This window comes from Triturus cristatus, chromosome 6 (genome assembly GCF_964204655.1).
Source record: "Triturus cristatus chromosome 6, aTriCri1.1, whole genome shotgun sequence".
Classification (NCBI taxonomy): domain Eukaryota; kingdom Metazoa; phylum Chordata; class Amphibia; order Caudata; family Salamandridae; genus Triturus; species Triturus cristatus.
The window spans coordinates 1,014,628,193-1,014,642,211 of NC_140589.1; the positions used below are offsets into that span (position 1 = coordinate 1,014,628,193).

The 14,019-nt window shown below is 43.7% G+C and overlaps 1 long non-coding RNA gene across 1 annotated transcript in view; it reads left to right on the plus strand.

Annotated features, from left to right (window-relative positions):
• LOC146820929 (uncharacterized) overlaps positions 1–14,019 on the plus strand; it is a 615,243-nt gene that overhangs the window by 408,498 nt on the left and 192,726 nt on the right. The window contains exon 3 of the long non-coding RNA XR_014962644.1: positions 7,988–8,453. This is a non-coding gene — a long non-coding RNA (uncharacterized LOC146820929). The remainder of the gene's footprint in view (positions 1–7,987; positions 8,454–14,019) is intronic.

A 14,019-nucleotide genomic window follows, 5' to 3' on the forward strand; every position in this document is an offset into this window, starting at 1 on the left:
TACTGATTCTTTTGGACATTAATGCAACTTTTTTCATTGTGCCCCATCACCTGCTTTTAGACAGACGTTTCCCCATGACTATGACTTTGACAAAGGCCCTTAAATGGATTAGGTTGTCTCTATCCAACGGGTAGATGATAGTGAAAATTGGGATATTCAAGTCTACTCCAAATGACTTTTTGATGTTTTCCATTGGGATCCCATTTGTCTCTTCTACTGTTTTAAGTGTAATCACAGGCTTGGTGCTGCAAGCCAAATCCTAGGATGGTGGTACCCAGATGTGTTTGCAGTTAGATGTCTTTCCTGAATCAAATCAAACATGTATCGACTATTTTAGCTAAATTGCGAGCTGTATGAGATCTGACTGGCTGCAGCTCAATGCAACAACAAGTTCTATTCTTTGTTCTTCTCTTTGGTCTTCCAAACCTCAAGAACTCCTCTGCCTCCCTTAACATCTTCAGCACTGTTCAACCAAGAAATGTCTCTGTCACCGCATTCACTATTATAATTCCAGATGAAGAAATTACCCTTGAGTCTCTGGTAAAAACTATGTCCAACAAAATATTTCAGTTTTATGTCAAAAAAGTCATCCACATAATAGCTTTGGATTTGAGAGAGCTAGTGTTTATGTCAGCACTTAACACCTACCTTAAGTAAATCATTTTTTTGTAAACAGTGCTGAATTCATTCCACACTTGCAAAAAGCCCAGGATGCTGGTCACAGGCTATTTGTAGGCCAGAGAGAAGGCCACCATTTTACCAAGGCTTATCAAAGCCTACCCATGGAAGACAACATTTGCTTTAAAGTCCTCTGATCCACCAGTTAGAGTATCACTCTACACGCAAAGCACTTGCACTCAACAATGCCCCATCTCATAACTATCTCTCAGTGTCACACAGACAGCAATCTTTCAGGTTAGACATCTTAAAGTCTTAAACAGCAGAGCTACTGTTTATGTTAAAGAGATCATACATTTTCAGACAGCAAATCAACCCCATACCTTACACCAATCTTTAAAAGCACAAAGCCTAATTAGGAGTTTGATGTCATTCCAGTGCTCCAGTAACTATCTTTACAGTCTCATTGGAACGTTAACATCTGCATATTTATTGCCAATCTTGTAAGCAGCAGCAAAAACCAGATGCAAAGAAATCACAGGTGAAAAGAGTGCAATCTGGCATTTTGTGCAACAGGTAATGGACGGATTTGTACGCATGTTATATGCAATTCTCCATTTCTGGGGTCTTCATGTCGTAATTAGCCAAAAATTTAGCACCCACCAATTTGTGCACTGTCTGCTATTGTAAATTAGCAGATGCATGATTTGCACCTGAAGAACACAGTCCCAACCTGATTCTACTGTTTGCCTGTCATATCAAATGTAATACCTTTACATATCTTGTAGAACGTGTCATACTGTAGGTCCCATGTTAATCGCAAATACTTTCACCTACTTTCAACCTAGATATTCCTCATGTTTCTTTTTAATAAAATTGGTTTGATTGTTATTGATAAAATACAGGAAAAGTACAGAGTTACATTCCAACAATCCATGGTAAGATCAATATATTAAAGTTCTCACCATGGAACCTGTAATACCATGGGGGAACAACCTTTACAACGCAACTTTTACAACGCACTACCATTACAACGCATTTTTTACAACGCATAATCCATTACAACGCATGACATTACAACGCATGACACTACAACGCATTTTTAAAAACTACCTTTACAACGCATTCCATTACAACGCATACTACCATTACAACGCATACCATTACAACGCATAATATTACACTACACTATCCAACACTTACCCTACTGTTGCACCCCCTGGAGTTAGAATAGTAATTTTTACCCCTACACTATCCAACACTTACCCTACTGTTGCACCCCCTGGAGTTAGAATAGTAATTTTTACCCCTACACTATCCAACACTTACCCTACTGTTGCACCCCTACTGTTGCACCCCCTGGAGTTAGAATAGTAATTTTTACCCCTACACTATCCAACACTTACCCTACTGTTGCACCCCCTGGAGTTAGAATAGTAATTTTTACCCCTATACCAGTGGTTCCCAAACTTTTCACTCCTGAGGACCCCCATTGAGTCACCACTGAAAGCCGGGGACCCCCAAGCAATTTGTAGGATTTAAATTTCAAACATTAAAACAGTAATTCAAAAAAAATAAACACGTGTGCACACAAAACAAATACTCAAATTACTAAGGATTTCAGGGGCATATTTACAAGTCCCTATCGCCATTGGAACGTCACTTTTAGCGATGTTCCTGTGGCAATAGGGGCTTCGCCTTATTTACAAGGCAGCGTTAAGCCACTTATTGTGGCTTAACGCTGCCTTGTAAATAAGGCCCCTTTTCACGCAATGCTTAGTGTGAAAAAGGTGGGCAGTGGGAGTTACAGTGGGCGTTTCATTCCAACACCCATTGATTTTGACGCTGCCCTCTATTTACAAGGTCAGCTTAAATAGGAGACAGCACCCAAATTAAGACCATGAAAAACCTGGTCTTAACTTGGCGAAATGAGGAGAAATGCCTTATTTCTCCTCGTTTTTTTCTTTTTCCAACGGAAAAAGCAAAACACCTTTGATTGTTTATGTTCAGGAAGGTGACCCTTCCTGCGCATAAACAATCTTTAATAAAAAATGACGTTTTGTAACTTCCATGTGTGCTGCATTAGGCAGCACACATAGAAGTGACAAAACAGCATTACAAAATTGTTCATGTGCAGGATGTGGGAACATAGCAGCATCAGGGTAATGATAGACTGGGAATAAACATATGTTACTAACTTTTACCATGCAGTTTGCAAGCAGCTCTTTGATGACAGTTTATAGGACACTGCTAGATTACGATTGTCCCTTATGAATTGCACAGTGACGAAAGAATCTCTGTGACAAAATCAGTAACCCATTGACCTATGCACATAAAATACTGTTTTTTAAAATGCATTGTACACGTTCTTTGCAGTAGGCATATTAACTGTCTGTGTCACATTAGATAAGTCAAAGCTGCTACTGGACAAAACTCTCATCTCTCTCCAGCAGGTACATTAATCACTGGCATTTTCTTGACACTTTTATAGTTGCTTGAAAACTGCTAATTTTACAAAGAACTTTGCAGTGCTTTTAAAGTTGCTGGCTGAGGACCCCCTGGGAATGTGCCACGGACCCCTGGGGGTCCTCGGACCCCAGTTTGGGAAACACTGCCCTATACTATCCAACACTTACCCTACTGTTGCACCCCCTGGAGTTAGAATAGTAATTTTTACCCCTATACTATCCAACACTTACCCTACTGTTGCACCCCCTGGAGTTAGAATAGTAATTTTTACCCCTATACTATCCAACACTTACCCTACTGATGCACCCCCTGGAGTTAGAATAGTAATTTTTACCCCTATACTATCCAACACTTACCCTACTGATGCACCCCCTGGAGTTAGAATAGTAATTTTTACCCCTATACTATCCAACACTTACCCTACTGATGCACCCCCTGGAGTTAGAATAGTAATTTTTACCCCTATACTATCCAACACTTACCCTACTGATGCACCCCCTGGAGTTAGAATAGTAATTTTTACCCCTATACTATCCAACACTTACCCTACTGTTGCACCCCCTGGAGTTAGAATAGTAATTTTTACCCCTACACTATCCAACACTTACCCTACTGTTGCACCCCCTGGAGTTAGAATAGTAATTTTTACCCCTACACTATCCAACACTTACCCTACTGTTGCACCCCCTGGAGTTAGAATAGTAATTTTTACCCCTACACTATCCAACACTTACCCTACTGTTGCACCCCCTGGAGTTAGAATAGTAATTTTTACCCCTATACTATCTAATACTTACCTTAAATGTAATTTAATATTATGCGTTGTAATGGTATGCGTTGTAAAGGTAGTATGCGTTGTAATGGTAATGCGTTGTAAAGGTATTTTTTAAAAATGCGTTGTAGTGTCCTGCGTTGTAATGTCATGCGTTGTAATGGATTATGCGTTGTAAAAAATGCGTTGTAAGTGCATGCGTTGTAAAAGTGTGCGTTGTAACGTCATACATCCAATACCATGGTGTCTTGTCCCACATTCTGAAGCTCCCATCATCTCTCATGATTCAACAGTGGATCCTATGCCTTACGATATTTGTGTGGGTAACCTTGGGCCTTGTAGACTGATTCTTCAGCCATAACACCAATATCCAGGGCCGTTTCTACCATTAGGCAAGACTAGGCGGCTGCCTTGGGCGGCAAAAGGGGGAGGGCGCCAAAAACATGAGTTTGGGAATATCTAATGCATTAATTCTTCTAGCCCGGATGACGGGGGAGAGAGTGAATGTAGTAAAAGGGAGAGGGCGGCATTTTTCATATCTCGCCTAGGGTGGCTAAACACCTAGAAACGGCCCTGCCAATATCCATCCCATGCGTACACACATCCAGTTCAGGGGTATCAGAAGTGGTTGGGTGGCTAGCTAGGTCTCATTTTGCAACCAATAGGCAATTTATTACTAGCAAGCTAGCCCCCGCAGGATTGACTCTTTCTTGTTCATCATTACAAGTAGGCGAGCCCCCACGATATCCGCTCTTTCTTGCTTAATGCCAAGAATAGCGTGTGTAGGCCATGAGGACAATGGGTAGCTTATAACCTCACCAAGCTTAGTGTAAACAGCAGATCAGTAGCAAGCAATTGTTGGGCATGGCCAGATCATATGAGAGAAGTCTGCATGCTCCTCACCACAGCTTGTGATGGAGAGGTGCTTACGTCTCTATGTGCCAACCCATAATAGGGTCAAAATAGGAGCAATGAAAGTACTTAAACTGTAACATTCTCAATTCGTACATATATGCCCCGACATCTAGGCTCCATCTGCGCCTGAACCGACCTGTCATCCTCCAAAGGACTGATATCTGTTTACCATCTGTTTTTCAGTTGTAGAAAAGGATCAGGGGAGTGTATTGGTAATGATCTATAGGTAAGTGATATGCCTTTCATAGTGAGTGACTCCTTGGCAATTTTAGATTCAAACAGGATAAATGCTGGCAGTGTGTACAGTAGGTGATAATGTGAGCAGATGGAATTCAAGTTACTAAAGGAACTGGAAGGGATGTAAGATATGTTCTACTGTCAATTTGGTGATTGATTGAAGATTCCCTCTCGCCCAGACATCTACGATCGTTGAAATACTTATTAGGTTCTCAGGACCCAAATCCAGTGGGACCCAAGACTTGCAGTAGCCATGTAGCCCGCCATGTCGGACTTTCACTTGTAAATGCTTTGAACAGTTTAATTTTTCTTAAGGCTTTATGGCAGACAACCAGTGGAATTCTAGTAGGCTCAGTGATCCCCCTAGAAACCGAGGAGCCATATCGGATCGCCTCCAGCTTCCAAGTCTAAGAGCTCGCTTTCTAATCTGTATGTCGAGTCCGAGACGTCCCCAAAATTCTAGTCATTTATATTCACTAACTGTGAGCCTCAGCAGGACAAGTGAAGGTGCTGTACCTCAGTCCCAACATCATATGGGACCTGAGTACATTTTGCTAGCGAGACTGGGGGTTGAGAATGGGCCCTTAGGAATCTAGTGAGAATAGTACAGATGTTAGTAAAGAGGGTGTCCGGCAGCATCTAAGGGAAATGTTGAAGGACGCAGAGGAGCCTGGGGAGTGTTACCATCTTAAAGAGTGCTTGCAGCCCATCAGCAAGAGGTGGAGCTTGTCCCCAGTAAGCAGCTCATGCTTAGTCTGTACCAATATGGGGGAGATATTAAAGGTGCAGCATATCTGCGGATCTGTGGTCATATAGATACTGCAGTGTATGAAATAGTCACATGGGCTTCCCAGGCATTCCCTCGCAGGAAACTCAGGGTGTCTTGGGATTTAATGTGACTCAGCATGATTGATATGGAGGCCAGATGCATTTACCTAAATACGGAACATCTCTAGGAATTGAGGTACTTAACATTTGGTTCTCTTTAGGTACACCAGGAGATCGTCAGTGTATAGCAAAGACAGATCCTTGAGGCCTGAGTGCCATCTAGTTGCACAATCCTGCAATCTACTAGGTCCATTTTGCTCGTGTCACAACAACAAGCTCAAAGGAAAGGGTCGGAAGAGGGCAGCCCTTACTCATACCTCTCTCTATCGGAAGCATGGGGACAGTGTCCCATTCACTCAAACTTGCAATCATGGGTAGTGATAAAAGGCTTGACATATTACAGGTAGCTCGACCCATAGTTTATGTTCTCCAGGATATAGAACATAAAAGGCTGGTGGACAGAATCAAATGTGTTTTGGAAGTCCACAAGGACCGCTGCTGCCGCCCCTGCAAGGTCAGCTGCACCAGCTATAACCATTTGAAGTCACCTTATACAATGGTGTTTCCCTTGGCATAAGACCATTCTGACCATTATTTATCAAGTATTTTACCATATGTGTTATTCATGTCGCTAATATTTTAGCCAAGAGTTTGCTTCTGAGTTGATCAGGGAGATTGGCCTATATGACTAACATTCATCTGGGTCCTTCCCATGTTACGAAACAGTGACAATTATGGCTCCCCTTAGATAAAGAGGCAACTGTCTTACCCCTAATGCTTTTCCTACAAGGCTAGTAGGTGTGGGGCTGATGTGAGTATTTCTTGAAGTAATTCTGTAGGAAACACATTCGGGCCTGGCATCCTACCACTTTTAGACCTGTAATTGTCTCTTGAATTTCCTTGAGTGTCAAGGGGGCGTTAAGCTTATGCTTTTATCTAGATCTAGGGTCTGAACTATCAGCTCATGTGCTAGTAGATTTAATCATTCAGCTAATGGAAGATGGCGTGCAGCATTGAGGGATGTACAGGAAAGTGTTTTGCAATAGTGGCAGAATCCGTTATCAGGGTGCCATCCCCTTGTCAAATTGTGAGATTATTTGTGTCGACAGCCAATAGAGCAATTTGCCTGATTTATTTCCCCATTCGTAAATCCAGTATTGAATGACCAGCCAAGACAGTCTGGCCTCCCCAGTCTAAGCTGTTGAGGTTCCTCTACTGCAGTATCCAACTATCTATGCACCTGGGCCTCTTGTGAGCGGGCAGTTCTGTTCTTGAAATTTTAGACTTGGTGTTCCAGTTCAGTAATGGCCTTGCTTAATCTCATCCAGTTTTACCACCCCTTATTAGGGCTTAATATGACTCTGGACCACTACCTTAATGGCTTCCCAAACATTAACTGCAAAGTCTACCGACCCAATACTCATGTCGAAGTAGGACTCTGTAGTCACATCATGCTCCTACCTTCACTGCCTATGTTTGTATTGCTTTGAGTGGGTATGTTCTCTCTTGGGGGTTACAGTTTTTTCTTCGAGATGGTCCTACAATACTTTAGTCAGATGGAATATCAAAGATATTGACGGAAACGCCTCACTCACATAATAGTGACATGCTTCATCATCGGCGTTACCTCCACACCCAGATAAGATGGTACTATCTGGGCGGACTCAACCATAGATATACCGGGAGTTCTTATAAGTAGGTCACTGGTTAAGAGGCGAACCAGATTTTTTGATACATACACTAAAAATACCTACAAGTGTACCTCCTCTTGGCATCTAGTAGAGGGTAAATTTGAACACACTAATGTTCAAAAAAAACCCAACGCAAGGCTTTTAATGATATCACAAGTGCCTCAGAATAAAGAATCAAGAGGAGGTACACTTGTAGGACCATCTCGAAGAAAAAACTGTAACCCCTGTGGGGAACACAGTCGCAGGCAACAGTTGCCTTTAGTGAAAAAAAGTTTATTTGGGAGAACGTAACTGTCCGATTCATTCTCTCACTCTCCGCACGTGAAAAAAAGGATGTTCTCTCTTGGAACATGGCTTTGCTAAGTTCCAGAGAGTGGTGGTTGCCATCAGTCTGTTTGCCTGAAGCAGTCTGGGGTACAGCTGTGTTACTTAAATAAAGTATTTTCTTTTACTCTAGGTTGTCAGCCAGCTTACTTCACGTGGCGACGAACTGGACCTGAGTGGTAAACCCCTTTTCAACACGTGCTACAAAAAGTGCATCGGGACCATTGGCACTTACCTGAGCCATTCAGTGCGGGTTTCGCTGCAGTTCGCTTCTACTGGACTCCGCTGCACATCGTGACCTGTGGCCGAGAGTCAGAGCTAGTCAAGCATCATTGGTGGTCCCTTCATTGCTCTTTTGCCCAGGTCAGTGCCGAGCCAAGAGGAGTTTTGATCCGCAGTTAATTGAGCTGTGCAGGTGGTGCGGATCTATGTTTATGGCTGCAGTGACGGTCTCTGACCTGCGAGCACAGTATGTTTACGGAGTGTGACCCCCTGCAGACTACCGCGTTGCTAGCAAGGTGATCAGCGGGTGGCTGAAGGAGGCGGAGCACTGGTCCAAGCCCAGAGGGGAAAGCCGCCCATGCGTCGAGGACACACATGTGAGTTGTACAAGCCCCATCTCTTTTAGAAACAAGAGGAGGAACATTTGCAGCCATCTTAAGTTATTGGGACCATAACAAGTACTTTGTGTCTATATTGAAAGTACCTATTAACTATAGAAACATCAAGCCAAACTGGTGGCCACCTTATGAGGTTGGGTCTACTTTGGTATTTTTGCACTAGAGTACAACTTTCGTCTAATCTACGCTTCAGGCATTTGATTTCGGGTTTTTTTGCTCTCTAGAAGGCAATGTTTCTTCTCACTTTACTAATTTTCTGTAACTGTGTACACATATAGAGTGTCACATGTCACATGAGTAGTCACTCACTTTTTAACTGAACCGATGCATGCATTGTTTAAAAAAATATATATAATGTTCTTGTGACCCAGTTGTTACAGCTGTGTATATAATTGATTGCACTTTTATATCTAGACTTGACATTTGGTAGCCGTTTTGGAGGTGGAGAGTGGCACAGGCCACACCCGCACAGTGGTATCTTATTGCCACCAGTTGGTAAGAACAGAGCCCCCATCTTTATACTTAGGTCCTGATGAATGCCCTGGACCCACTTGGGCCAACACGGCAGAAACATGTTGACCACTTACATGACGGCTAGGGGACAATAAATCCCCCACACACTGTCCACTGATTTTAATATCATATAGTTATTAGTCACATTAAAATGCATTTAAAATAACTATAAAGATTTTTATCTTCACTCACATCCTCACGGGCCCCCACTTAGTTTAGAAGTGCATCCCTGTCATCAGGTGTATGCCCGCCCTCTATCAAACCAAAGTTTTAGAGGGCGAGGACTGGTCAATGATGAAGCATGACACCAGGTGGTGTGCGAGACCAGTCTGTCACATTTTGTGAGATGCCCTTACTCACAATGTAATCGTAACCTCAATAGGGCCACTATACTAGGAGCAGCTCTTTTTGTGGTAAACAGTTAGTATTGGAGGCTGCTAGCTCCTAGAACCCTGCGCCTCTTGTTCCCTTCTCCACGCATCGTGGAGTTTGTCTGTGATTACAACGTTTCAGTTTAGACACTTACGGTTGGATGTACTAATATGGAAACATATTTTGGTAAATTATTTTTTTAAGTTTTTTTATTGTTCTTGGTTTCTCTCAAGAATCTTTATCTGTGCATCCAAATTTATTCTCGGTACATTGAAAAGCGCATAAAGAAAATATATACCATGCAGTCTGTAAATCCACCACCACCTTTTTGGGAGACACAGGTGATCCACCTATTAAATGGAGGCTTTGGCATGTTCCTTTGAGACGTATTTGGGGGCAATTGGTGCATCTAGATACAGAACTGAAAGAAAAAAATATTTACTATTGGACTAGTTGGGTTTTGAGGGAAGATCCACATTTATACATCTACCTTCATGTTCAAATCGAAGGGGAGCTGGAGCTAGACGTCTATGAAGAAGCTGTAAAGAAACTGGCCAATAGGTTTGGTGTGGCTCCTAGTTTGGTGGTGTCAAGGCATTGGGTTTTCTAAAGACTTTAAAAACAAAGTGAAGATGTGGACACTAACATCTCTGCTCTTCGCAAGTTGGCAGCAGAATGACAGTTCATACATTTTGCAGAACAGCTAATTCGCGATCAGTTTATCTGCCACTGTACTGATAAATCCATCAAGCAGAAATTGCGTCTTTTAGGTAACCCGTCTTTGACAGATAGCATTAGGATAGAGACATCTATCAAATCTGCAAAGGAACTTGAGGACAAAACTGCTGATCGTGTTAATGCCGTATCCACCAAAAATGACAAGGAAAAAGGTGAAATCCTTTTCGCTGCATCACTTACCTGCGGACCTGCTGCTGATCCTCTTGCCGTCTTGCCGCTCCTGGGGTGCTGACGCTGTGTGTCTCCTCTGTCGGCGCCTAAGGCAATTGTGCCCGCGACAGGGGGAGACTACAGCTCCCAGGCTGCTTTGCGGCCAACTTCCGCTTGTCTTCGCGCCCGGAGGTGCAGAAAAGGCAGAGGCTCCCTCGGTGGAGCGGGGGTGAAATCCTTTGCGCTGCATCACTTACCTGCGGACCTGCTGCTGATCCTCTTGCAGTCTTGCCGCTCCTGGGGTGCTGACGCTGTGTGTCTCCTCTGTCGGCGCCTAACGCAATCGCGCCCGCGACAGGGGGAGACTACAGCTCCCAGGCTGCTTTGCGGCCAACTTCCGCTTGTCTTCGCGCCCGGAGGCGCAGAAAAGGCAGAGGCTCCCTCGGTGGAGCGGGGGTGAAATCCTTTGCGCTGCATCACTTACCTGCGGACCTGCTGCTGATCCTCTTGCCGTCTTGCCGCTCCTGGGGTGCTGACGCTGTGTGTCTCCTCTGTCGGCGCCTAACGCAATCGCGCCCGCGACAGGGGGAGACTACAGCTCCCAGGCTGCTTTGCGGCCAACTTCCGCTTGTCTTCGCGCCCGGAGGCGCAGAAAAGGCAGAGGCTCCCTCCGCATCGCGGGACGCGCGCGGGCGACGCCGGGCTAAGCCCGGGCAAAGGGCGGGCCCTCTGTAGCCCTCAGGAGCCGAAGGAGGCCGGGCTGGGCTCACTCCCTTGACTGTAGCTTGTACTGTTCTTATTTAACTTTGGCATGCTATTTTGTGTTTTATAGTGATATGTTAGTTGTCCTCCCTATTCTCTGTTGTATGCATTGTATTAGTGGAGCACGTTTTAAGCTGCTTTGACATGGCAGATTGTGTTAATAGGGGTACCCTTGATGGCTATTTACTTAAAGTCAACTCGGGTTTAGATCGTGAGGCAACTCTCGCTGAATTAAGAGCGAGGCGTCGTAATTCTATTGAGCTCATTAAAAGTACGCCCCCACCTGCGACCCCTCTTCATGTAACGACTTCTCCAGATATAAGTGGGCTTCTTCATAAAGGGACTTCATTTCTCTTAGGTAATAATGACTCTGCCACATTGTCTCGAAATGTAATCACTGCTGAGACACCGAATGATCTGTCCTCAATTGCTTTATCTGTATCTCCTAGCCTAACTGTTGAGCCAGTCGTATCGAATGGGCAATCACTACAAGCTAACATGCCCCTACCACATAAGGTTAATTCATCTAGGCAATCTAAATCTATAGGCCCATTACCTAGAAAACGGAGAAAGATAGACTCTGAGTCATCAAGGAACAAAAAAAAACCTAGCCGCAATTCTGGTCTGGCACATACAGATCAAGGTTCTACACTCTGTACTACTAATACATCCTTCTCAGGCAAGTCTGTATCTTGTCCTTTAAATGATACAACTGTTACAGAGTTAATGGGAAATTTAGATCAACTATTGAAATCTCTCATCTTACCTATTGTAGAGAGCTTAAAAACAATTGAAAAAAGGTTGGAGAAAGTAGAACTCCTAATGAGTAACAAAAGGGAACTAACTACGGACTCTCTAAAATCAAATACAGCGCCCCTTATTGTTTCAGCTTTTGCTGAATCATCTTTTATCGCACCACCACTGGAGACCATCTCCCAAACCCATCAGAGCATTAATAAGGTAACTAGTACCAATGTAGGTGGAACTACTATCCCCAAATTAATGCAACCCATCGTCCCAAGTAATGCCAGCAATCACCCGGGAGAAAATATCCCGTTACAAAAAGGTCCAATGTGTGATAGAAAAGGACGCAATTCAATTCTTACTGCAAAGCCACGTGGGCCTTTTTCTATCGACTTGCCACCAGAGGCTGTCCCTCTTGTAGTAGTCCTTGCGGGTGTTCCTACCTTAAAGGATGGTACAACAGAGGGATATTTGCAGTTAAAAAACAAGGTGATCCACTGACTTGGCCAGAACCGCCCTCTTCCCTCGTATATCAATGGGGAAATTTTACATGTTCGGCGCCTACCCTGGCTGGGAAATACACCAAAGAATATAAATGGGGACATCATTTTAATCAATTTTAGGGACCCTAGAGCTGTCAGCCACATTCTTGACTGGCATACAAATCATACGAGGTCTTTTATTACTACTTGGGAATTGACCTATTTCTATCCTAGAACTCAGATAGCTCCTAATATTAATTCTGGGGCTTCATTTTGTAATCAATTTAATCCTCCCATTCCGATCAGAAATAGCTATGAGGCATTAGTAAATCTTGAAGACGTGGATTGACTTATTAGTCCCAAAGCTTCGTCTTCGGTCCCTGATGAGCTACCTTCCGATACACTTCCGTTCTTTAATGAGTTAAGAAACCCAGTACCAGAAGTAAGCGTGGACACTTGTATCAATTATTCCCCTGTCCCAGATTCCTTATCACCTGTCAATTGTCTGGCAAAAGGCATCAAGGCTATCACGGGGAATTTACTCTCCTGGAATATTGCCGGGCTGCCCTCCAAATTGGAATCTGAGGATTGGGTATGTTTTGTTAATAATTTCGATTTATGCATATTCCAGGAGACCTGGTTATGTGAACCCTCTTTTGCCCAGGGATATTTGAATTATTCGGTGCCCGCATTAAAAGGACCTAGGGGGAGACCTATGGGGGGATTAACTACATGGGTCCGCCAGAGTCTAAAACTATCTAATAAAGTTGTTGATACTAACAACCGAGATATCCAACTAATTAAAATGAACCTTGAAAAACTAGGAACGTTGGATATTTATAACGTCTACGTTCGGAGTAATAGGGGAGGGAGGTCCGAGGCTCTAGTAGCCTTGAGTAGCCTCCTTGATACCTACTCTTCAAACAATAACATCGTCATTGCGGGTGACTTTAATAGAACATTTGAACCCCTAGTTAATGGAGATGACCTTTTCGGGGATGAAGAGGATCGCCAATGGGGAGTTCCAAAATTGGAGCTCAATCCGGTTGGGCGTTGGACCAATGATGTTATTTCCTTAAACGCCCTCTGTTACGAAAAGGGCTTAAGAGCTCTAAATGGAAGGACTAGTAGTGACAGAAATGGGACCAGTACATTTGATAATGGGCGACACAATAGTAGAATTGACTACGTTTTATGTAGTCTTAAACTATGGCCCTTGATATGCGATATGGAGGTTGTTGGGAGGATAGAGAGTGATCACAATCCCCTGTGCGCTACTCACAAATGGTGGTCCCATACTAACCAGCCTGCTGGCTCCTCTGAGCTCGTCCCTCCCCTGATTGTTCCCACTAACGACCTGCGCAGACCAAGGTGGGAAAATATAGCAACTAACCATCAAGCTATTGCTAACATTAGTGGTCAGGTCGATAAAGCAATATTGGCTATAGAGCTTTGCAATTCACCTGGGACTGGCTTAGATAAGGTAGTAGGAATACATAATACCCTCTTTTGTACAATTAAAGACTACTTCCTTAAACCGGCAAAAAATAATGGAGCTAGAGCTCCTAAGCCTGCCAAGTGGTACAACAACCAGTGTAGGGAAGCACGATCAGCCTTGGGTAAAGCTATTAAGGGCGGTCAACCCGCAGTAATCCAATCAGCTAGAAAGGATTATAAAATTAGTATATCCAAGGCAAAGAAAGAATGGGACGAGCATCACTGGTCTGAGTTAAAGGCGGCCAGTGATAGAAGGGATTCCCGGCTATTCTGGCACATTGTTAGGT